General features: G+C 47.8%; 1 pseudogene; it reads left to right on the forward strand.

Annotated features, from left to right (window-relative positions):
* The first annotated feature begins 2,367 nt into the window (after positions 1–2,367).
* The window catches only part of LOC127049503 (erythroid membrane-associated protein-like), a 36,391-nt pseudogene continuing 14,436 nt past the window's right edge, over positions 2,368–24,322 (forward strand).

The raw sequence follows: 24,322 nt of genomic DNA on the forward strand, positions 1-24,322 counted from the left end.
AGGTAACTGTACATGTAAAGATTTCAGAGTAGCAGTCGTGTTAGTCTGTATCCACAAAAAGAACAGGAGTACTTGTAGCACCTTAGAGACTAACAAATTTATTTCAGCATAATGTAAATGGACCATTAGATTCATTTGCACATATAATTACCTGATTTGCATGTGCACTACATAGGTATGCAAATGACCTGCTCCAGTGACTTGACTAGGTCTCAGTCCTACAACACACTGATCACTCATGCTGCACTCCTGCAAAGCCTCTCAGCAGTGTGTATTTCCAGTGAATTTAAAGACTGAAACCAATGCTTGTGCATACGTGCTGTATGGGGTCGGCGTTGGAGAGATCAGCCCCTTACTGTGTGCAGCCTCCAGCCCTGTTGGGAAGTCTGGCCAGAATGAGGAGCTGAGAAGTTTGCACCTGGTAGCTGAATGAACTTTGCACCCTAGTTTGAACGGGGACTTGGCACCAGATGCCCAATCTTCCCAACCCCCCATGACAAGCGCCCACAGTCCAAGCAGCTCACCTTTCCTGACCCCTGGGGGTGTCAGCTGCCTGGATGTGGCCTTGTGATGGGGTTTACAAACCCTGCACAAGCTCTGAAGTGGGGAAGGGCTGCAGCAGTAGTGGCCCGGGCAGCCCAGGCATCGCTGAGCATGCTTCTGGGGAGATACCCAGCACAATGGGAGCTTCAGCAACCCCAGGTGAGGGGGCAAAGAGAGAGACCATTACCTGGAGGAACACGGCTCTGCAGCAGCAGACGAGGGTACTTCTCCCAAGGATATCCAACTGGGAGTCTCCTGGAGACACCCCCAAGAGGGAGGGAGAATCACGGGCAAGGGGTACAAGAGGGTGCAGTCATCAGCCCAACACTGGAGTTTTGAAGCAAAGACTTTGTCAACTCCAAGCACACCCTGAACCGAGAGGCAGGGTGGGAGGAAGGGACCCAGGCGAAGTTGAGCAAGGGGCTGGCCAAACCTAGGCTGTCTCATGCTGCACTCTCAGGGTCCTGGGCTGGGACCTGGTGGAGAAGGAGGGCCCAGGTTCCCTCCTCACCCATGAGCTATGACTTCTGGCCCCAAGGAGGTTAGTCCAGCTTGGATCTCATCCAGCGGGCTGGGATTCCCTGAACTGACAGAAAGATGGGAGGCAGACGCCCAAACCACAAGGCCAGCTGACCACCCAAACAGCCCTTCTATAGGCTTTCACAGCTTGCTTCAAACAGGAGCTTTATTGAAAATGCATTTATTGTCGCTGTTTAAAAATAACATCAGTTGTGATGACACTATGGAAATCCTAAATGTTAATTCCAGTAAATGCCATCTCCCCAACATAGACATCAATTTCCAAACCATTTCCAAATAGCTCACCAGGTGTAAAACACACCACCTCACCAGGGCTGGAAGGGTTTTTCACTCACTCTTTATACTAAGGTTCCATTTAGAAGCTGTTTATAAACTGATGACTGGATGTCATAAGCATGTTACAGATATGAGCAGTATATGTCAGAGATGGTTATAAGCTCACTAGAAGTTGCCTAAGGTGGATATGAACTACCTATTGACCTGCTGGACTCAATTTAATTACCCTCTATAGCAAATTAATTACCCTCTATTAAAACACCTATTACTCATTTATTATAAACTAGTTATAAATTGAATCTACGTGTACAGAGTGACCAAGTCCTAATGAGAGGTTTTTTTTGAAAAGCCTCTGAGCTGATACCAAGCATGCAAACATAGCTAGCTCTTCCATAGCGGCAATGGATAAAGAGAGAATCCAGAGTCTCTGAACCAAACGCAATAAAAGAGCACAGTCAAAGGAGTCACTTCGGAGGGTTTCTTTTGACATTGTCCCTAGGGCAGCACATTCCCCCAGCAGCGCAAGGACTAGGCAGAGGCAGGAACTGGCCTTTCCTCTCTCTGCTCCTCACCTTGTCCCAGGAAAATGAATTCTCAAGTAAAACAAACTTTTAAGATCCAGGAGTTAAATGTATCAAGTACCATCAATTGCTTTCGGTTAGGAAATCAAACCACTCTTTTAGGAGAAAGCAGTAATTCAAACCAACCAACCTGCAGCACACCGCCCTCTAGTGTAGTTACTGGTATAAATATGCTTATACTGGTATCCTTTCTTCCTGGAGGGACCGAGAATAAACTATACCAGTAAAGGCCTCTTTATTACCAATGTAACTGCATCCACACTTGTAGCAGTGTAAGTATATCAGTTAACAATCACGCTCCTGACACAGTTTTACTGACACAAGCACTGTGTGTAGACCAGGCCTCATACCATCATTTAAATGTACATTCCTGGAAAAAGAATTTCTTATTAACCATAATATATTCCTTTCTGTTTCCTTTTTAGGGATGTATACCGCAAAATGTGGTGAGTTAAAAGTCCTCCTCTCCTCCCAACACATCACATGTAGCCTGTCACACAAAGCTGTGTCCTGGTAGGAGTTTTTCATTTAACTGCTCATACTGCTAATTACACCTGTCAGCCTGCCAAGGCCCAGAGGGAACGAACACCTGTGGACTGACTAGCACATGGCTAAACACCACTGTCTTTGTTTAGGCTTTGCGCTTGTTTACACACGACAACTGTAATGCTGTAGCTGTGCCAGCATAGTTAAGGTGGTACAACTGTACCTAGTGTGCAGATGGCTATGCCTGTACCTATATAAAGGTGTTTTTCCTGGTTCTGGAAGCCAGATAAGGTGTCCCAGTATAAGGCACCTTCATACCAGTATAACTGTGTCCAAATTAGAGGTTGTATCATTTAACTGTATTGGTAAAAAAAAATCACACCCTTAACCAAAGTAGTGATACCAGGCCTTATTCCTGTAAAGGAAAGGAAATAAGCTAAATAGGGCACCTTTATACTAGTATAATTGCATCCACACTAGACGGTGAATGGATTTAGCTGTTTCAGTAGAAAACTGCACCTCTGAACCAAAGGAGAGAAATCAGTACAAACACTGTCTGGACCAGGCCTATGTGGCCTTTAAAAGCACGCGTTAAATAAAAGGAGGCCCCTTATGGCCTCAGAATCTATAAATCTTGGTTGGGACTTCAAAGTGCTATCATAATGCATGTAATAATATAAGAAGTACTGATCTGGTGATCTGCATGTCTCAGTGGGACACATGCATCTTATGCCCTAGACCACCAGCACTCAGCTGGGTTGAATACCAAATACTGTCATCAGATTCCATCCAAATAACCCACTGACAGCTGTGCCAATTTCAGAATGAGAGCTAGGTGGAGGTTTTCCCCCAGAAACCAACCTCTTTTCAAACACAGGCATTTTTATGAAAAAAGAATTGTTTTTAAAAATCTCCAGGCTTTATTGTAACTAGAAGAAAGTTTTCTTTTTTCTATTTTTTTCCCCTTTTTTGATGGTAAGTATGTGTAAAATCATTCCGTTTTGAACCCTGGGGGACATGGGCCATTTCAAAATCTCCCATGAAAAGTCTTTACTATTTTCCCACCAGCTACTCTCCATGTGGTTTCACACACCACACAGGAACTACACAGGTACCAGGGCTGCTTGGCAAATGCTTCTGGAAGCCAAACAAGGCTGGATGTGGCAAACACAGATTGCCCCACTCTAGTGACTTCACTCACACAATCCTCTCACTAGGTCTCTAGCCCATGCCTGCCTCTGGAGTGGGCCTGGTGGGCACTTTGCAGGTGTCTGTTCTGAGTCAGGTCAATTCCAGATCATGCCTGGCCCGGGTTTCTAACTCTCTGATTCTCTCTGTCTGCAGCCAATGTGGTGCTGGATCTGGACACAGCAAACCCCAAGCTCATCCTGTCTGCAGATGGGAAGGTTGTGAGAATGGGAGACAGCCTCCAAAGCCTGGCCAGGAACCCCAGAAGATTTGATCTCAAGCTGTGTATGCTGGGTGCAGAGGGATTCAACTTGGGGAGACATTACTGGGTGGTGGAGTCCACAGCGGGGTCAGGCTGGGCTGTGGGGATGGCCAGACAGTCCATGTTAAGATAGAGCTGTCTGAGCTTTTAACTTGAGAAGGGGATCTGGGCTGTTTGGTCAGTTCCAGACTCGCACTTCCCCTGAGAACACCTTGAATGGGAGCCCTGCGAGGATCCGGGTTTCCCTGGACTTTGAAGCAGGGCTGGTGCCATTTTACAATACTGAGAATGAGGCTCCCATCTTCAATTTCATGGCCTCCTTCACCACAGAGAAGATCTTCCCTTTCTTTGCAGTGTGGGGCCCCAGAGACAAGATCAGGCTGGCTCCCCCAGACGCACAGTAACCTGCAGCCAGCACTCCATACACCGGCATGTTTTTAGCCCCATCCAGCCCTTGTACCATTCCCCTCCCAGCTGAAGAAACAGGGCCAGCAGGTTAGTGCATCGGGGCCACACAGGACTGATGGGGGAGAGCATTTTGGGGGGATGAGGAGCTGCTGAAAGCTCCAGTGCCTCTGATGAACTTGGCACTGCTTGTAGCTAGGAACAAAGGCCCCTACCCTGCTGATGCCAAGCACAGCATCCCAGAGGTTCAGCCATGCAGGTCGCCCTGAACATATCACCCTGGTGCTCCCTGCTCTGTACCGGCTCCCCCAGAATGCAGTCTGTGCTGATGCTCCCAGGCCCCATGGGGCGGGGTCTGGCTCACTGAGATACACCTCTCCCTCACCCACCTTGGGGTGCCTGCTGCCAGAGCTGTGAAACCACCAACCAGCAATGGGCAATGCTGATCAGTGACCACAGCAGCCAGGCCCAGCCTGGGGAGCTCACCATGCCGAGAGCCACGAGACCTTGGACCTTATAGATCTCAAAATTAAAGCCAGACGCTGTTTCTCTTGGCAATAGATGCATCCGTACTCATATGCTCACACATTCACACATATACTCACATTGATATGCCACCCCGCCCCCAAACACACACATTAAGGACTGGGCAACATCTAACCGAGTGATTGAGTCCTGCATGCCAGATAGGCGGGGAGTGATATTACTCTGATAAGAACATAAGAATGGCCATATGGGGTCAGACCAATGGTCCATCTAGCCCAGTGCCCTGTCTTCCGACAGTGACTGGTGCTAGATACTTCAGAGGGAACAAACAGAACAGGGTAATTATCGAGTGATCCATCCCCTGTCATCTAGTCCCAGTGCTACCGTAACAGTCTATCAATGTAGGATTTTAATGAATTGTCAGTTTTGGAGGGTTTGTTTGTTTGTTTGATTGATTGTTTTAGTGCTTCAATTCAGTGGGGAGAATTAAATAATTGTTGCAAAACTTGTATGTATCTTTAAAATGAGCTACTAAGAGATCTTAAGGAGAAGGGAAACTGATCCTTGGTTTAAATGAATGAACCTTAGATTGCAGAGAATAAACATGTTTTTGAAAATTCACTCTGATGATATCAGGCACTTTTCTAAATATATTATCTAATTCCAGGCTCTATCATGAGTCTGCAAAGGTGTTCAAGATGGACCAATTCTATTGGAAAAAGGCAAATATAGTGCCCATCTTTAAAAAAGGGAAGAAGGAGAATCAGGGGAACTACAGACTGGTCAGCCTCACCTCAATCCCTGGAAAAATCATGTAACAGGTCCTCAAGAAATCCATTTTGAAGCACTTGGAGGAGAGGAAGGTGATCAGGAACAGTCAACATGGATTCACCAAGGGCAAGTCATGCCTGAACAACCTGATTGCCTTCTATGATGAGATAACTGGCTTAGTGGATATGGGGAAAGCGGTGAACGTGATATATCTTGACTTTAGCAAAGCTTTTGATACGATCTCCCACAGTATTCTTGCCATCAAGTTAAAAAAGTATGGATTGGATGAATGGACTATAAGGTGGAGAGAAAGCTGGCTAGATCATTGGACTCAACAGATAGTGATCAACAGCTGGTATCAAGTGGAGTGTCCCAGGCGCCTGTCCTGGGGCTGGTTTTGTTCAACGTCTTCATTAATGATCTGGATAATGGGATCGATTGCACCCTCAGCAAGTTCAGGGATGACACTAAGCAGAGTGGGTGGGGGAGGTAGATATGCTGGAGGGTAGGGGTAGGGTACAGAGGGACCTAGACAAATTGGAGGATTGAGCCAAAAGAAATCTGATGAGGTTCAACAAGGACAAGTGCTGAGTCCTGCACTTAGGACAGAAGAATCCCATGCACTGCTACAGGTTGGGGACTGACTGGCTAAGCAGCAGTTCTGCAGAAAAGGACCTGGGGATTACAGTGAATGAAAAGCTGGCTATGGGTCAACAGTGTGCCCTTGTTGCCAAGAAGGCTAACAGCATATTGGGCTGCATTAGTAGGAGCACTGCCATCAGATTGAGGGAAGTGTTTATTCCTCTCCATTCAGCACTGGTGAGGCGACATCTGGAGTACTGCATCCAGTTTTGGGCCCCCCACTACAGAAAGGATGTGGAAAAATTGGAAGAGTCCAATGGAGGGCAACAGAAACGATTAGGGGGATGGGGCACATGACTTACAAGGAGAAATTGAGAGAACTGGGATTGTTTAGTCTCCAGAAGAGAAGAGTGAGGGGGAATTTGATAGTAGCCTTCAACTACCTGAAGGGGGATTCCAAAGAGGATGGAACTCAGCTGTTCTCAGTGGTGACAGATGATCGAACACAGAGCAATGGTCTCAAGTTGCAGTGGGGGAGGTCTAGGTTGGATATTAGGAAACACTTTTTCACTAAGAGGGTGGTGAAGCACTGGAATGGGTTACCTAGGGAGGTGGTGGAATCTCCATCCTTATAGAGTTTTAAGACCTGGCTTGACAAAGCCCTGGCTGGGATGATTTAGTTGGGGTTGGTCCTGCTTTGAGTAGGGGGTTGGACTAGATGATCTCCTGAGGTCTCTTCCAAAGCTAATCTTCTATGATTCTGTAACTATTGTTTTCCCCAGACTTGTGGCCACCTAGCATAGGATTTTGGTGTGCCACAGAAGAGGCATTCAGAGGCAGGGCAGCCTGGGGGTGGGGCAAGTGGGGCAATTTGCCCCAGGCCCCACAGGGGCCCCCATGAGAGTTTTTCGGGGCCCCTGGAGTGGAGTCCTTCACTCGCTCTGAGGGCCCTGAAAACTCTTACGGGGCCTGGGCCCTAGGAGCTTCTTCCGCTCTGGGTCTTCAGCGGCAATTCAGCGGCGGGGGGTCCTTCCGCCCTAGGACCCACCGCAGAAGTGTCCCGACGACCCGCGACTGGGGGTCCTTCCACCCTGGGCCCCGCCACCGAAGTGCTGGGTCTTCAGGGCATTTTGGCGGCGGGCCTCGGAGTGGAAGGACCCCCGGCCACCAAATTGCTGCCGAAGTGGGGCCCCCCCGCTGCCGAAGACCACAGGCTACATGAATCCTCTGGGCGGCCCTGTTCAGAGGGGGAGTAAAAGCTCCTGGCAAAGTCATGTTGCATGAGTTGTACTCTGGTATGAAGGCCATTTAACTGGACCTGCCTGTTGAGGTCTTACTAGACAACATCAACATTCAATTCCAACAAGAAGCTAGTCCTTACTTTTGCAAAAGAATCTTTTGTCTGTTACACAGTTTGTCCTTCCATTCTCCCTCTCCAATTCAAACCATGCCCTGCTAGTTAACCCCCAGAAAACAGTGTCTCCCATATTTCTGGGTAGGAAATCTTCATTTCAGGCCCACTGAGAAAATATTGTGGCCTCTCATGATGCTACTAAAGTACTCCTTGAAAGGGGTCATGCCAGTCTTCCGGTAGAGCATGAGTAGTTATAACATCTTGGTGCAACTGCTCTGTAGGAGATGGAAAAAAACAACAACAAAAACAAACAAACAAAACAAAAACAAAAAAACAAAAAAAGCCCTGACCTTTCTCATAAAAATAGGGGGTTTCCTGAGTGCCCCAGCCTAAATGTCCCCACTCTTCACTTTTAGGTGAATGAGTGTGTTGGCTGTTGTCTTCCACCTCAGAAGTGGCTGCATTTCAAAGGTACTTCCCTCTTCATCTAGAAACAATGGTGTTATATTATACTTTGAATATTGTATTGTAAAGAGCACTTGGATGGGTGTGGCACTCTGTACCCCAATGCAACACCCTGGAACCCCTACATTCACCAATGTCAGGTAATTATGATAGGTTTCGTACAAAGCATACCACGTAAGGTGTCATATGAAAAGTCATGATCTGCTGATACCCATTGTTCTGTCCAAATCTGTATATCCTTAGAATGTATAAGATATAAGATTTTCCTGTGTGGTTGTTACCAAAATATGTTGCAAGTTGAAGAGTCTCTGCGGCCAGGTCGGTGTTGACTGCCCATTAATCAACTGTGTGATTCAACTACGCCAGCACCACACAACAGAAACTGCTTGAGCACTGTGATTTGGGGACTGCTTGATCACTGGACTCAGCAAAGCCCATCGGGACATGCCTGGGCTAGTGTCTGTGAGGCCCTGGCTGTACCCCAGGGATAATGTCATAGTGGGTTCCTTTATCAGTGATATTTGGAAGAGAGGCAACAGACAACAACAGTCATTCTGCTGATGCTGCAGTGATTTTGAGGTAATGGGATAGTTTGTCAGCCATGCACCTATTCCCCTGGCTGTCAGACCAGCAGGCCAGCAATAAAATGCACAGGGTGGAGAGGAAATTATCAGGGGGTAGCTGTGTTAGTCTGTATCCACAAAAACAAGGAGTCTGGTGGCACCTTAAAGACTAACAGATTTATTTGGGCATAAGCTTTTGTGGGTAAAAAACCCCACTTCTTCAGATGCATGGAGTGAAAATTACAGGGTAGGGAGGAATCTCTTTATCTCTTGATTTATAAAATGGGCATCGCAAGCAGCTTTTTGGAGCTGGGCAATGTCTGTTTGTATGTCTGCACATTATGGCCTCTATATAAATAATACTCTGGGTGTACATATGAAGATTAAAACATATGCTGCTCACTGTCTGCTGCTTTCTGCAAAATGCTGTTAATCTCTGCCTTCCTCTCGCTCATTGAATAGATGAGCTTTATGCACTTCCTGCAGGTCAGTGGAAGAATTGCACCTAATCTAAGGCACCCTAGCTCTGTGCGCATTTGTAACCAAAGTCCATTTCTGAGGCAAAACGTTCACTGACTCTGTGGGTTCAATTTAGAACAGATTCCTAATGACTTAGCAGGGAAGACGTTCTGTGGTAGCTGGTAATGAGATTTAAAACTGCTTCTCTGTTTTGCAGATCTCTGTACTTGAGCTCACTGATGTTTATATACAGGGAATTATCTTCCTGCAACCAGAATCCTTGCATGCTGTTGCCATCGAGGTGGGGTCCCCATCCCAGATCTGACGCATCAGAGACCAAGGTCACTGAGGGACACAGGCCTGGAAATGAGATCCCCTCCAACACCGATCAAGGATACCGGGATGTGTGATGGGTCTGTAACCACCTGGTCCAAGTCGTGCCTGCCTGGCACATAGACTGAAGCCAGCCATACCTGCAGTCTGAGATGCAGACATGCATGCTTGACACATAATACATGCTGCCATGTGGATCAGAAACTTGAGACATACCCGGGGCAGTCATGAGCAGGTGGGGTCTCACGAGCATGATGAGGTCCAACATGGCTCATAACCTGGACTCTGGCAGGAAGGCTTGAATCAATCATTGCTCCTATAAACTATCCGCTGAACTGGTTACAGAGTTGATTTCAGTTCATTTATAAGTAGGCCTAGATCCTGACAGGTGAACCTCACCAAGCTGAGGCTGCACTGCACCTGGGCTTGTGACCTGCCTCTGACCAGCCAGTCATTGAGGTAGGAATAGATCTGCGGCTTCGATGCCTCAGGTAAGTGACCACTACAGCCATAGACTTTGTAAATGCCCTTGGAGTGGCTGAAATGCCGAGAGGCTGAAAGGTAGGACCGTGAACTGGTAGTGGCATTGACCCATTACAAATTGGAGAAACCTTCTGTGTCCAAGGAAAATAGAAATATGGAAATAAATGTCCGTGAAATCAAGGGTGGCGAACCAGTCTCCTGATCCAAAGAGGGAATGATGCAGGCCAGGGAGACCATGTGGAAATCCAACTTCTTGCGATATTTGTGGAGGTGATGCAAGTCTAGGATGAGTCTGAGGTTTCCTTTGGGATTAGGAAATACCAGGAGTGAAACCCCTTTCCCCTCATGTCTTGAGGGACTTCCTCTAGAGCACCTCTCTCTCCCCCGGAGCGTTTCCACCTCCTGAACAAAGAGTTGCTGGTGAGAAGGATCCCTGAAGAGCGGGGAGGGGATGTGGGGGGGACGGATGAAGGAAAAATGCAGGTGTACTCAGATGTTATGGTGTTGAACACCCAACGTTCTGAGGTGGTTCGGGTCCATGCAGCAAGTAACAGAGACAATTGGTTCAAAAACAAAAGTGAGGTCGGATCCAAGCTTTAGGCCAGTGCATTGCCCTTGGGCGCACAATCAAACTAACTGCCTTGGGCCACCTGAGTGTCGCACAGGGCCTGACTGGGTGACAGAGGAGGATGGAGTAGGATGATGATGTTCAAAAGTTTTGTCTCTGTTTCTTCTCCTGTAGGAGCTTTGCCTCGGGACACCCGAGAACCTTGGTGGTGAAGGAGGCTGGAAGGACATTCTGGAGGCCTGCAGAATGAACAGCCCCAAGGAGTGGAGCATGGTATGAGAGTTTTTTAGGCTGTGCAGCCTGGCATCAATTTGCTCCGAAAATAGAGCATTGCCCTCAAACGGGAGGCCCTGGATCAATTGTTGGACCTCCAGGGACTGCCCAGAGGACTGCAGCTACGAGCTCTGTCTCATTGAGACAGCAGTAGCCATGGACCTGTCCGCTGAGTCCGCTGCATCCAATGCCATCTGGGGAAAGGCCTTGGCTACTGAGCTGCTCTCCTCCAACATAGACCTGAACTCCTGTCCAAGGTCTTGTGGCAGGGAGTCCTTGAACTTCCTCAGTGAGTCCCATATATTGTAATTATGTCTAGCCAGCAGCGCCTGCTGCTTAGATATTCCAAGCTGAAGGCTTTTTTGCATCTTTATATTTTGGCTTGGCACTCACCTGTCCCGCTTGTTTGCTGCGGACACTACAATGGAACCTGAGGGTGGGTGGGAATATAAGTATTTGTACCCCTTGGCAGGCACCTAACACTTCTGTTCCGCCCTCTTTGAAGTTGGTGTCAAAGAGGAGAGGGTCTACCCCAGGACTTTGACCACCCTAAGCATCCCTTCATGCACCGGTAGTGCTGCTGTGGCCAAAATGTCAAATGAGGGAAGGGGTCAGGTGGGGGTGGGGCCTGAGGTGGAGTGGGGGGTTGAGCACCCCCTGGGCCTGCAGGAAGCTGCTGCCTATGGCTGTACTCACCTACCAGGTTCCAGGCCTCTGCTCAGGGGGACATGCTCCTCCCTGCCCTGGGTGATCAGCTGCTCCCAAGATAGGGAAATTCTGCCCTTGTATCCAGAATGAGTAGGAAACCTTTTATTAGAAACCGAACCCACCTAAACGGAAGCACCAGTCTGTGCTTAGCCTTCCCAGATATTTCTCTTAGTGGCCAGTCTGGGTAATGCACAGAGTGCATCTGCACTGGAACAGCAGAGATCCCGGTGGCCAGTCGGGTAATGCACAGAGTGCATCCGCACGGGAACAGCAGAGATCCCCGTGGCCAGTCGGGTAATGCACAGAGTGCATCCGCATGGGAACAGTAGAGATCCCCGTGGCCAGTCAGGTAATGCACAGAGTGCATCCGCACGGGAACAGCAGAGATCCAGGTGGCCAGTCGGGTAATGCACAGAGTCCATCCGCATGGGAACAGCAGAGATCCCCGTGGCCAGTCGGGTAATGTGCAGAGTGCATCCGCACGGGAACAGCAGAGATCCAGGTGGCCAGTCGGGTAATGCACAGAGTCCATCCGCACGGGAACAGCAGAGATCCCGGTGGCCAGTCGGGTAATGCACAGAGTGCATCCGCACGGGAACAGCAGTAACACCCGGTGGCCAGTCGTGATGATGCACAACGAGCGTTCCCAAGAGACTAGAAGTGACAAGTTGTGGCCAGCAGGGGCAGTGCCAGTCTCTTTCCGGTGTGGGGCTGAGGTAGAATAGACAGAAGATTGTGGCAGCTGCCCCCCTGGTTTGAATCTCTGTCACACTCTGTGGCCCCAACCTCCTGTGGCTCCTCAGTGAAGTGTAGCCCCAACTCCTCCCCTCCAAGACCCCGTCCCTGCCCAGGTCAGAGGCCAGAAGGCAGAGCTGAGCTGGACAGGGCAGGGTGGCTGCTGCGCTAGAGGGTGCCATGGATAGTGGAAGAAACAGGGAGGGCACTGAGCAGCTCTTAAGCCCTGTCTGGTGGTGACGGGGATGAAGGAGGAGCAGGTGTCAATTTCAGAAAAAATTATGTCTCTACATCCAGTGCCTGAGTAGCAAGGTCCCTCCCTGAGAGCAGAGAGATACTTCTCATTTCTGCAGGACCCATCCTGTGGAAGGAAGAGCTCTGCCTTTGGCTTGTCCCCTACCTCCACTTCTCCAGGACTAAATGTGAATCATAGAATATCAGGGTTAGAAGGGACCTCAGGAGGTTATCTAGTCCAAAGCAGGACCAATCTCCAGACAGATTTTTGACCCAGTTCCCTAAATGGCCCCCTCAAGGATTGAACTCACAATCCTGGGTTTAGCAGGCCAATGCTCAACCCACTGAGCTATTCCTCCTTTTCTTCAGAAAATGAGAGCATCTAGGGCAGGTATGGGTCTCTCTCAGGGGGGCAGGGTGTGGCGAGACCTGTAGGGCTGTAGTTCCTTTTCAGTTCTGACCATTTCAGGCACTGGATAGGGTGAAGGGGAATAGAGAAGGGGGCTCCAAGGAGCCTTAGTCAGGAGACAATTTTGTGTGTCTGTCTTCCCCGCATCAGTGGTGGCCTACGATACAAGTGTTCTCTCTCTCTCATCTCAATTCCCAATGACATTGTGTTAATGAGAGAATGGCCAGCCTCTGGCAGAGATCAAGAGAAGCAGCAGCCAGCTTGAGCCCATCCCAGAGGATAGAAGCCAGACAGTGAGCTGTGGAATAAGAGCAAATGGAAATTTGCTTTTCAGGAAGCTACTGTACTTCAGGAAGACTCCACTACCGGCTACAACTCTGTGACAGGGCTGAACAGGACCTCCTGAACTCATGGTGCCCCATTTAGAGCCAGAGGCCTTTTCCCAGGACCATCTCAGACTAACAAATTCTCTCCACAGATAACAGTCTTTGCAGCTCTCGCTCTGTAGTTAACTTGTCCAACTTGCATGCAACCAGAGCTGCTCAGTCCAAAATTTATTCCTTCCACATGACTGGGTGATATTCCCTGGTCACGGCACTCTCATCCTCCTCTCTACTGCCTCTTGCTTGCTTCTGAAGACATGAGCAGTCTGGGTAGGTGTAGCGAGGCGGTGGGATATCCCACAGCCCCACAGAGGGACGAGCCTCCCCTAGCACCAACGTGGGCAGAGCCAGTGGATCCTTCACCTGCCCCGCAGAGGGCAGGGCGCAGGACCGGAAGTAGAAAAGCCCAACTGCAGAGTTCACTTGAAAGCCGGCTGCCAGAGAGGCCAGAGGTCGGTGGCCTAGCTCCGGGTTGGGATATGCCAGCACACTGAGCCTGATGTGAGCACTGGCTGGGCCACCCCAGCCTACCCCCGGCCAGCTACCCGGAGGAACCGATGGTGCTGGAAACCTCCGAGGACACCGTCCTAACCCAGGTACCCTATGAGGGGGAGTCCGGAAGTAGCCCGGGGTCAGTCGACCCTGGTCTGGCCACGGCTCTGCCAGACCCCATGTCAGTGTGTTGCGGTCAGGATCCCCACTGACACGGCAGCGAGTATCCTGCTGCTGCTAGGGCCCCGGGCTGGGATGTAGTGGAGCAGGTGGGCCTGCGTCCCTCCTGCCACCCCACTCACGGGTGGCAATCTCCCCCTTGCTCCAGATGCTCAGAAGCCTGAGCTTCCGATTGTTTGGTTGTTGCTCTGCCCTGACCCAGGGCCTGGGCTTCTATTGAACTCCTGGTTCAGCCCCTGCCTAAGGGCCTGAGCTCCAGACTGTTTGTTTGCCACCCCGTCCTGACTCAGAGCCTGGGCCCATAGCAAACTATTGCGAGGCAGTGGAATACCCCACAGCCCCGCGGAGGGACGAGCCTCGGCCAAGCCCTTCTACAGTAGGGCAAACCCCTGTGGGGTAAAGGCAAGGGACAAGGTCAATAGACTGCTGTGCAGGCAGGGCCGGTGCAACCACTAGGCAGCTGCCTAGGGCGCCAAGATTTGGGGGCACTGCCGCCAATCAAGATGCTGGCTGCAGATCGCAGACTGTAGGGAGGGAAGACGTATGTGATAAGAACCACGCTCCCAAAGAATTGCTCTCCTGCCTTTAGAAAGTCAGCGAAGTCCTTTGATTTGATTGCTGTGTTGATAGGCACATTGATACAGTAACAGCTCATTTGTCTTGTAGATTGCACAGCAGCCAGAAGGAGAGTGGAGCAGCTTGCAGTGGGAAGCGTAAGACCCCCGCTGGGGCTGAGCTGTGCTGTCAGTGTGGTGCAGCCAGGGCCAGCTTGCATGGCATGCTCGGAGAGCGGGCTGCAGGATTTGCAGGCAGAGGCTCTGCTGCTCCCTGGGGAGAGAAGGGAGGGAGGCCAAGGCTGGCAGCTCTCCTGCAGGGGCGGTTAAGCCACTTTAACCCACCTCACTGCACCCACCCAGCTTTCTATCCTCCCCTGCTTTGGCGTGAGGGCTGCGCACTCTCTGCCTCATAGTCCTGCCTGCCCCACCCCCTGACCAGAGCGAGAGCCCAGCATTCAACTCCCCAACCAGGGTACAGGATGGACTCTTGAAGGCAAAGCAGGTGACATGGTCCCATTGCCCTGTTGTAATTGCACTTGGCCCGCTGCTGCTGCATGCCAAGGACTGGAGAGGAGAGTGCCCAGTTCACATTGCAGCTCTTTGAATTCTACCCAGCCTGCCTACCGCCCCCGGCCAAACCCAGGTTGCGTCCTCTCCCCCTTCCACACACAAACCCGCTCTGCTTCCCTTCCCCTCCTCAGCCAAACCCGATCCTCCCAGTTACCGAACTGGTTTGCTCCCCTTGCACTCCCCAGCCAAACCCGAACCCTCAATGACCGAACCCAGTCTGCTTCCCTTCCCTATCAAACCTGATTCCTTCTCTTATTGAACCCAGTCTCCTGCCCTTCCTCACCTAACCTGATACCCCACTGATTTAACCCGATCTGCTTCCTTTCCGCTCCCCAGCCAAACCCAGTCCCCAAATCCTTTCCACTCCCCAGCCAAACCCACTGACCCGAACCCAGTCTGCTTCCCTTCCCCACCAAACCCAATCCCCCAGTATGACGGAGTATCTGCCATTCTAATTTTATAAAAACAACATGGAGTCTGGTGGCACCTTAAAAACTAACATTTATTTGGGCATAAGCTTTTGTGGGTAAAAAACTCGCTTCTTCAGATGCATGGAGTGAAAGTTACAGCTGCAGGCATTATATAATGACACATGAAGAGAAGGCAGTACCTCACAAGTGAAGAACCCCAGTGTTGACAGGGCCAATTCGATCAGGGTGGATGTGATCCACTCCCAATAACAGATGAGGAGGAGTCAGTTCCAGGAGAGGCAAAGCTGCTTCTGTAATGAGCCAGCCACTCCCAGTCCCTATTCAGGCCAAAATTAATGGTGTTAAATTAGCAAATGAATTTTTAGTTGTGCTGTTTCTCTTTTAAGTCTGTTTCTGAAGTTTTTTTTGTTCAAGAATAGTGACTTTTAAATCTGTTATAGAATGACCAGGGAGATTGAAGTGTTCACCTGCTGGCTTTTGTATGTTACCATTCCTGACGTCTGATTTGTGTCCATTTATTCTTTTACATAGAGACTGTCCGGTCTGGCCAATGTACCTGGCAGAGGGGCATTGCTGGCACATGATGGCATATATAACTTTAGTAGAGGTGCAGGTGAATGAGCCTATCATAACCTTAGTCCCAGATTTGGACCTTAGCGTCCAAAATATGGGGGTTAGCATGAAAACCTCCAAGCTTAGTTACCAGCTTGGACCTGGTACTTGCTGCCACCACCCAAAAAATTAGAGTGTTTTGGGGCACTCTGGTCCCTCTGAAAAACCTTCCCTGGGGACCCCAAGACCCAAATCCCTTGAGTCTCACAACAAAGGGAAATAATCCTTTTTCCCTTCCCCCCTCCAGGTGCTCCTGGAGAGATACACAGACACAAGCTCTGTGAATCCAAACAGAGTGACTCCCCCTCTCCGTTCCCAGTCCTGGAAACAAAAAGCACTTTCCTCTTCACCCAGAGGGAATGCAAAATCAGGCTAACAAATCCAACACACCCAGATCTCCCCTGATTTCTTCCTCCCACCAATTCCCTGGTGAGTACAGACTCAATTTCCCTGAAGTAAAGAAAAACTCCAACAGGTCTTAAAAGAAAGCTTTATATAAAAAGAAAGAAAAATACATACAAATGGTCTCTCTGTATTAAGGTGATGAAATACAGGGTCAATTGCTTAAAAGAATATTGAATAAACAGCCTTATTCAAAAAGAATACAAATCAAAGCACTCCAGCACTTATATTCATGCAAATACCAAAGAAAAGAAACCATATAACTTACTATCTGATCTCTTTGTCCTTACACTTAGAAACAGAAGACTAGAAAGTAGAAACTACTTCTTCAAAGCTCAGAGAAAGCAGGCAGACAGACAAAGACTCAGACACAAACTTCCGGTTTTCTGATTGGTCCTCTGGTCAGGTGCTTCAGGTGAAAGAGACATTAACCCTTAGCTATCTGTTTATGACACGCCCCCCAAATTGCAGACAGTGGGGAAGCTCACTGGCGGCGATTTTCTTTTAGAACTTTAAAATAAACAGATTACTACAACACATGCACCTTTACATATACTACTAAGTATATAACTAACAGACTTTTACATTTTAAGAACACTTTTTAACTACTGAATTTTGGGAAACTCTCACGGGAGAGTGCATTAGCAATTTTATTAGAAGCTCCTGTGATGTGTTGAATTTTAAAATTAAAATTTTGGAGAGCTAAACTTCAACGAAGAAGTTTCTTGTTGTTCCCCTTGGCAGTATGAAGCCACTTTAGTGCAGCATGGTCAGTTTGTAGTTGGAACTGCCATCCCCAAACATATGGGCGTAGCTTTTTTAGGGCGTACACAATGGCATAGCATTTTTTTTTACTGACTGACCAGTGACTTTTTTTTTTAGACAGTTTTTTACTGAGAAACACGACAGGATGGAAGTTGTGATTTGTTGCTTCCTGCATGAGCACTGCTCCTATACCACGCTCAGATGCATTTGTGGTTACTAGGAATGGCTTGTCAAAGTCCGGGGCCCTGAGCACAGGGTCAGACATGAGCATCGCCTTAAGCTGGGTAAAGGCCTTTTGACACTTATCAGTCCACTTAACGGCATTTGGCTGGGTCTTTTTGGTCAGGTCGGTCAATGGGGCAGCGATTTGGCTGTAGTGTGGTACAAATTGCCTGTAGTATCCGGCCAAGCCTAAGAAGGATTGGACCTGCTTCTTGGACCGTGGGACAGGCCACTTTTGGATAGCATCCACCTTGGCCTGTAGGGGGTTTATGGTTCCTCGACCCACCTGGTGCCCTCTGGGGTAATCGTTCCCCTTGACAGTAGCTTTCTTGCTTTCTGCCAGTTCCATCCATTTGGCTCCAATCTCCCCTGCCTCAGCGAGATCTTTGGGTTTTCCATCTTGTATGTACCGTGTGATGTCTTCAGGAACACCATCCAAGAACTGCTCCATTTGTATGAGGAGGTGCAGTTCTTCCAAGGTTTGAACGTTGTTTCCTGTTATCCAGGCCTCATAGTTTTTTGCAATGTAGTAGGCGTGTTTGGGAAATGACACCTCTGGTTTCCACTTTTGGGTTCTGAAGCGCCGACGGGCATGATCTGGGGTTATCCCCATTCTGTATCTGGCCTTGGTTTGAAAAAGTTTATAGTCATTCATTTGCTGCTTAGGCATTTCAGCTGCCACCTCTGCTAAAGGTTCACTGAGCTGTGACCTCAATTCTACCATGTACTGGTCCTCGGGGATGTTGTACCCAAGACAGGCTCTTTCAAAATTTTCCAAGAAGGCCTCAGTGTCATCACCTGCCTTGTAGGTGGGAAATTTCCTGTGCTGTGGAGCAATAATTGGCGCCGGGTTGTTAGGGTTGGCTGGCACATGCAGCCCAGCTTTTGCCAAGTCCAGTTCATGTTTTCTCTGTTTTTCCTTCTCTTCATTTTCTTTTTGTTGTTTTTCCATGTCTCGGCGGTGGTCCGCCTCTTTGGCTGCCTGTTCTCTTTGGTAGGCTGCCAGTTTGATGCTTTCTTCCTTTTCTTTCAGCTCCATCTCTTTTTGTTTTATTTCTAGTTCCTGATTGTGTTTTTCCATCTCTCGCCTGTGTTCAGCTTCTTTGATTTGTTCTTCGGCCTCAATTTTTGCCTTAGAAGTCATGGTTCCTGTTTTCTTGTGTTGGGGTGCCCTCCGGTGTTTATCTTCTGAACTGCAGGTTCTCTGTTGCCTCCTGAAGTCTGCCTAGCAACAGTGCCTTTAGCTAATCTTCAATGTTAAGTAAACCTGAAAAACCACTTTATTTGCATTTATATAGTGCTGGTAATGACTCTCAATGGGAGTGCTATTGTGTGACAAAAGACTCTTAATAGCACCTTAATGGTTTCTTGCTTAAGATGCAAGCCACAAACTGCCAGAGAGAGCAGAAAAAAAAATTCTCTCTGGTTCCCTTTTAAAACCAACTGTTTCTCTCTGCTAAAAAGCCCTTAGCAGAGAAAAGAAAAATATAATATTCCTACTGGCTTCTGGATTCTGTCTATATCCCAACCGCTGCTACTCATATCATAACCTTAGTCCCAGATTTGGACCTTAGCGTCCAAAATATGGGGGTTAGCATGAAAACCTCCAAGCTTAGTTACCAGCTTGGACCTGGTACTTGCTGCCACCACCCAAAAAATTAGAGTGTTTTGGGGCACTCTGGTCCCCCTGAAAAACCTTCCCTGGGGACCCCAAGACCCAAATCCCTTGAGTCTCACAACAAAGGGAAATAATCCTTTTTCCCTTCCCCCCTCCAGGTGCTCCTGGAGAGATACACAGACACAAGCTCTGTGAATCCAAACAGAGTGACTCCCCCTCTCCGTTCCCAGTCCTGGAAACAAAAAGCACTTTCCTCTTCACCCAGAGGGAATGCAAAATCAGGCTAACAAATCCAACACACCCAGATCTCCCCTGATTTCTTCCTCCCACCAATTCCCTGGTGAGTACAGACTCAATTTCCCTGAAGTAAAGAAAAACTCCAACAGGTCTTAAAAGAAAGCTTTATATAAAAAGAAAGAAAAATACATACAAATGGTCTCTCTGTATTAAGGTGATGAAATACAGGGTCAATTGCTTAAAAGAATATTGAATAAACAGCCTTATTCAAAAAGAATACAAATCAAAGCACTCCAGCACTTATATTCATGCAAATACCAAAGAAAAGAAACCATATAACTTACTATCTGATCTCTTTGTCCTTACACTTAGAAACAGAAGACTAGAAAGTAGAAACTACTTCTTCAAAGCTCAGAGAAAGCAGGCAGACAGACAAAGACTCAGACACAAACTTCCCTCCACCCAGAGTTGAAAAAAAAATCCGGTTTTCTGATTGGTCCTCTGGTCAGGTGCTTCAGGTGAAAGAGACATTAACCCTTAGCTATCTGTTTATGACAGAGCCCTTCATGTTGTGGCTGATGTGGTTGGGTCCTCTGATGGTGTCACCAGAGTAGATCTAGGGACAGAGTAGGCAATGAGGTTTGCTACAGGGATTGGTTCCTGGGTTAGTGTTTCTGTGGTGTGGTGTGTAGTTGCTGGTGGACTCCTTGTTGTTTTTGTGGATACAGACTAAGATGGCTACCCCCCGATACTTGATACCATGCAAGGCTCTAACTTTATTAACAATAATTGGATATTATAAAGGTAGAATAACATGTAGTAGATTTTGATATGGAAGAATGAAGGAAGGAAGTGACAGTGTATTGTGTATAATGTATGTGATTTATTTTAAGATCCATACTATGTTGTGCAAAGTGAAACCAATAACCATGTCAACATTGTCAGGTTATTCATTTATTTTTATTAAACATGTAGTCTAAATAATGAAATTAATAATTTTTCAAGCTGAATGTGTATTAATTATAATGAGCAATGCCATCTTATGCAGTATTCATTTTTGAACATTTATAATAAGCGATGCTCTGGTGGGAGGGGAGGAGGTGTGGGGGTGGAAGGTGGAAGTTTCGCCTAGGGTGCAAAATATCCTTGCACCGGCCCTGTCTGCAGGGTGATGATTTTGTGTGGTGGAGTAGCCATGCCTGCTTTGGGGAGATGTAGGAAAAGTCCTTTTAGAATAGCAAGCACCAGAGACATGTACCATTAAAGTTTCTTCCACAAATTTGATCTTTATGGGTTTTATTTTCTGCAAGAGAGAACAGATGGAGAATAGTTTCAGCTCTGGCCTGAGACTGAGAGATAGACCAGCCTGTCTTTGAGACAGATGCCAGGGAATATCAGATGAGAGCAGAAGGCTGTTACTCTCAGGAAGATCAGGGATGGCAGTGGGGGAGGTCATGCGGTGGCTTATAAATACCCCAAAATTTGGCTAGCTTCTCCGCTATACCCACCCATGCCAGCGCTAATGTCATTGCTGCTCCAAGGGAAACATTCTGTGCATTACCATAACTGGCCACCAGGTGTCATTGCTTCCCTGGGGGAAATGCACATGAGCTATAGCCAGCCCAAAATAAGAACTATGCCTTACCGTCCCTCCCCTCCCCCCCGGTAGCCAGACCTTCCAATGCAAAGTTCAAATGTTAGGCAGATACTTCTGCACTGCTGCTTGCTTTGGCACTGCCTTCAGGGATGTGAGCCATTTTCCTGAGTGTCAGGCCCGGTGCAAGGATATTTTGCGAAACTTCCACCTTGTGCCCCCCCGCCCCTCTCCTCCCCCCGGAGCGTCGCTTATTATAAATTTTCAAAAATGAATACTGTGGAGTCACATCTTACGCGGGGGTTAGGCTCTAAGGTCAGCGCGTAAGAGGAAAATCATGCCAAAGGTGGCACGAGAGCCGATTTTTTTTTTTCCAATGGCAGGCTTTGGGTTCCAGCCGCCGCTGAGCCTGCTGCTGACCTGGGGTTCTGTTCACTCAGCCGGTGGCAGGCTGAGTGGGGCCGCTGGCTGAGACCCCAGCTGGCAAGGGGCTGGAAGCTGGAACCCCAGACTGTCAGCAGGCTCAGCCTGCTACTGGTCTGGGATTCCGGCTGCCAGCCCACTCAGCCCGCTGCCAGCTGAGTCAAATTTTTTAAAAATAGGCTTGTGTGCCACCTTTAGCATGTATGCTGTAGGTTGAGGACCCCTGTTCTAGTGTATACTGTGTGTACTGTACTTTATGGAAATTTTCACTATATGCAATTTTCCTCTTTCGCTCTGACTTTAGAACCTAATCCCTGTGTAAGATGTGACTCCACTGTAGTGTAAAATTGGGGGGGGGGCATCGTTTTTGGTGCCCCCAAATCTTGGTGCCCTAGGTGACTGCCTAGTTTGCCTAGTGGTTACATCTGCCCTGCTGAGCGTGAGCCCTAGTTCCAGTTCTTTCTTGCTGAGAACAAGGAGGCAGGAAATGGGGGAAGGAGACTTCGTGCTGTTTCTTTTCATTTGTGTTTGCTGAAATGCCGATTTTCTGTGTGTTCTTTCTTCCCCCACTTGTCCTCCACTGACTCTGGTTACAACTCATATGTGTGATGAAGTGGGGAGTTTGCATTAAGTTTTGTTTGAATGCTCCACGTGCCCCGCACCAGGGTATCTAAGCAGCTTCTCATTGCTGCCCATTAAAGCTCCTTCCCCTTTGGGTCTCTATGTTCTGGGGCAGCTGCTCTCCTCAGGGACACTGCGCCGGCTTCGGGCAGGTGCACGGCAAGGTGGAGATTGTAACTTCTTCATCACAAATGTCAATAAAATTAATCTGCAAAAAGAACAGAAATACTTGTGGCACCTTAGAGACTAACAAATTTATTGTAGCATAAGCTTTCGTGGGCTACAGCTCACTTCATCGGATGCATGCAGTGGAAAATGCAGTAGGAAGATTGTGTGTGTGTGTGTATATATATATATATATACATGTGTGTGTGTGTATATATATATATACACATGTGTGTGTGGCCTGGTCCACACTACACAGTTAAATTGATTTAAACAGCGTTAAATCGATTTAACTCTGTACCCGTCCACACTACAAGGCATTTTAAATCGATTTTAAGGGCTCTTAAAATCAATTTCTGTACTCCTCCCCAACGAGAGGAGTAACCCTAAAATCGATATTACTATATCGATTTAGGGTTAGTGTGGACGGAAATCGAAGTTATTGGTCTCATTCCTTTAATGTAGCTACCCAGAGTGCACCTCTCCGGAAATCGATGGTAGCCTAGGACCATGGACGCACCCCACCGAATTAATGTGCCCTAGTGTGGACGCATAAAATCAATTTTATAATATCAGTTTATAAAACCGGTTTTAGTAATTTCGATTTTATGCTGTAGTGTAGACATAGCCTGTGTGTCTATATGTGTGTGTAAATATATATGTATATACACACACAGAACATGAAACAATGGGTGTTCCCATACACACTCTAACGAGAGTGATTAGTTAAGGTGAGCTATTACCAGCAGAAGAGAGAGAAACTTTTTGTAGTGGTAATCAAAATGGTCCATTTGCAGCAGTTGACAAGAAGTTGTGAGGTGTGTGTGTGTGTGTGGGGGGGGAAATAAACATGGGGAAATAGTTTTACTTTGTGTAATGACCCATCCACTCCCAGTCCTTATTTAAGCCTAATTTAATGGTGTCCATTTTGCAAATTAATTCCAGTTCAGCAGTCTCTCATTGGAGTCTGTGTTTTTGAAGTGTTTTTGTTGTAATATTGCGACTTTTAGGTCTGTAATCGAGCGATCAGGGAGATTGAAGTGTTCTCAGACTGGTTTTTGAATGTTATAATGCTTGACTTCTGATTTGTGTCCATTTATTCTTTTATGTAGAGACTGTCCAGTTTGGCCAATGTACATGGCAGAGGGGCATTCACTTTTCTTCTGTGTGGCCAGCCTTCATGTACTGTAATGTGCACAACTTGCATTACAGGGTCTTCCTGTGTGTCCTTCCATTTGTTTAACAAAGCTGTTCCGAGTGTAAAGGTGGCCTCAGCTGCATAGATGACCTTTTCATCAGTGATTTCATCATTTGGGTCTTATAGTACATTCCACTGCAGCCTTGACAATCTGGCTGCAGTTAACATTTCTTTATGAGATATATGTGTGTATGAGAAGTAGCTCATTCTATTGGGATCCAGGAAGTGCTAAATGACCTCCCCCCAGCCTAAGGGGAGGATCCACAGGACCTGGAAGCCAAGTGATTCCAGGTTGAAGTAGCTCATGGTATATAGATTTGCAGCTGCTTTTCCGAGAGGTTTAGAGAATATCACCTCCATTGGCTCATGATCAAACTGTACCTCAGCCTTGTCACAGTTCAGGGCAAATGCACCTGTATTTCATCCTAGTGGTCACATAATGGCTCTCACAATCAGGCTTCTGGTTCCCGAACCATTGCCTTTCTTGAGTTGAGACCTGTCACCCTGGTCAGGAAGGAGAGAGAATTTCCAGGCTGAATGGTTGCCTGCCTTCACACTGTATTTCCCAGCAAAAGACAGTCTGCTGAAGCAGGCCTGCTTCACTTCTCCCCTCAGCGATGGTACCCAGTGTAATTGCTACAGTTATAAGCTACCACTCAGCACTTCCCATGCAAGCCTAGTTTATTGCTAAGATAGAAGTATTACAGAAAAACAAATATTAACAATAAAAGAACCTATATGCATGTTAATACGCTCACCAGAGGTCACCCCCCATCTATGCAAAGGTTTTTGGTGTCAGTCCTTCCCTAAGGATCGGGCCCTCTGAATGTGCTTCTCACCTCAAAAGAGACATTTCTGCAACCATGTATGACAAGAGTGACTCATGGGCCCCTAGATATGTAATGCTTCCTGTGGAACTCTCCAGTCCCTCTGAAGACTTCTGGGTAATGTCGTGCCATCAATTCTTCATTCTTGCTTGGTGTACTGGTGTGCAGCCTACTTGTTCTGCATATCAGGCTGAGTTGTGTGCAAGCTTCTGTACCTAACAGTGGTGTTGTAGATGCCTTAGTGATGAAGAACTGAAGACTGACTTTAGCCTTGGCCAGGGCTGCTGTTTTCAGAGTCTGTTCTGGAATCGCCACATGCTG

This window comes from Gopherus flavomarginatus, chromosome 4, assembly GCF_025201925.1.
Source record: "Gopherus flavomarginatus isolate rGopFla2 chromosome 4, rGopFla2.mat.asm, whole genome shotgun sequence".
NCBI lineage: Eukaryota > Metazoa > Chordata > Testudines > Testudinidae > Gopherus > Gopherus flavomarginatus.